The sequence below is a fragment of the Urocitellus parryii genome, chromosome 7 (assembly GCF_045843805.1).
Source record: "Urocitellus parryii isolate mUroPar1 chromosome 7, mUroPar1.hap1, whole genome shotgun sequence".
Classification (NCBI taxonomy): Eukaryota; Metazoa; Chordata; class Mammalia; order Rodentia; family Sciuridae; genus Urocitellus; species Urocitellus parryii.
Genome location: NC_135537.1, coordinates 39,485,178 through 39,487,027, shown reverse-complemented (window position 1 = coordinate 39,487,027; position 1,850 = coordinate 39,485,178). Strand labels below are relative to the sequence as shown.

Genomic DNA, 1,850 nt, shown 5'->3' with positions numbered 1-1,850 from the left:
AGACAGGCAGGGAGTACCTAGAGGAGGTGAGCCATTGGGGATGTGCCTTTGGAGTTTATATTTTGTCCCTGGTCTGCAGATCTCTTTCTGCTTCCTGGTGACCATGTTCTGAGCTGCTTTCTTCCACCAAGATATTCTGCCTCACCTCACCTCATGCCCAGAGCAATGGAGTAGTCAGCTGTCTATCAACTGATACCTCTGAAACTGTGAGCCAAAATAAACTTTTCCTCTTCTATGTTCTTCTTGGGTTTTGGGGGTCATGGCAGTGAAAAAGCTACCTAAAACACTGATGCTTTCCTGCCTTCAAAGTTGTAACCCTGATGTTTCTGGATACTATCATCTAGATAAGATCACCTGAAGCCTCCACTCAACACTGGAGAAACACAAACCCTCTCTGCAAATGTCCAGGGAGATTAACACTCCCATGACCATTTACAGGTCAAAATTCTTGTTCCTGCTGCTTTCAGTCCATTTACATATCATCCTTCCATCCCAGACATTCTCCACCTGGTGTATCGCACATCAACTCAAGCATGACATTCAACTCATCCCTCAGTTTCTACTCCTCCCTAAAAATCACACTTAGAAAAGCTAATGGTGCATGTGATACACTTGATGGAAGAGTTAGCCAAAGTGAGATGATTTCATCCTAGCAATTCACTACACTGTGGTTCAGATGTTGAACGCTCCCTAAGGCCCATATGTTAAAGGCTTGGTCCCCAGTGTGGCAATATTTTTTTTTCTCTTTTTCTGTTTTTTTATTAACAAGCAAAATAATTAAAAACAAAACCACAACAACCTTAAAGTTGGAACAACAGTAAGTTAAACTGCTGCTGGAGTTCACTGATGTACCTGAGGTACATGCTCCCTCACTGCGAGGCAGGACATAGGCACATGACTGTGCATTTAGGTATACATGTGACCAAGAAGAATCAGAAATGGAAACCACGGGAGAATGGAAAGCATCAAGAACTTTCATCACGCAATCCCAAAACGCTCTGCTCTTTTCCTCTTCTTTGCCTCTGTATCCTCTGTGGTTCCAGTTCCAGCTGAACTTGTGACAATTCCAAATCGCTCCTTCCTCTTTTTCAGCTTTTCATCATCTTCAGACTTTCTAGAGATTGAAGAGACATTCAAACCAAATCTTTGTGCTCTTTCCTTTAGCTTATCCAGGTTAACCATAGGCTTGGTGTCAGATGACAGACCTTTTGTTGGAACTGAAGAAATTCCAAACGTAGCTTTCTTACTCTCCAAGCTCACAGGTACATTGAATCGTTCAGCCCTCTTCTGCATTCTCTCAGTCTGTGGCATTTCAGAAGTAATTTTTACCACCTTCTTCTCTGCTGCCACATCAACAGTTTTTTCAGGGGGTTCTTCCTCTTTGACAGGCAGTTCTATGGGCTTTGGTTCTTCTTCCTCTGTTTCATCTCCCAGTACATCTTCTTCATTCGCCTCCTCTTCAGCATGCTCTTCAAGATATGCCTGGAGCCTGTTAATGAGATCTTGTTTTATTCCCTTGGTCTCCAAACCACGGGCAAGACATTCTTGCTTTAGTTCAGCAAGCTTCAACTTATGGAGCTCCACCATCTCCGCCGCCATCTTGTTACCCCTCCACTTCACCCCAGTGTGGCAATATTGTGAAGCGGTGAGACCTTTAAGAGGCGGGGTCCAGTGGGAGAACTTTAGGTCTTTGGGGGCATACCTTGAAGGGGATAGTGGGACCCCAGGTCCCAACTCACTCTCTTTGCTCTCTGGCTCATGATGGATGAGTTCTTTTGCATTACCGTGTGTTCTAACAATGATATACTGCCTCATCGGGACCAAAAGCAAAGGGGCTAACTGATCAAAGA

The 1,850-nt window shown here is 44.2% G+C and overlaps 1 pseudogene; it reads right to left on the bottom strand.

Moving 5' to 3' along the window:
- Positions 1-776: 776 nt before the first annotated feature.
- On the bottom strand, positions 777-1,614 carry LOC113179462 (SAP domain-containing ribonucleoprotein pseudogene; annotated as a pseudogene).
- Positions 1,615-1,850: the final 236 nt, after the last annotated feature.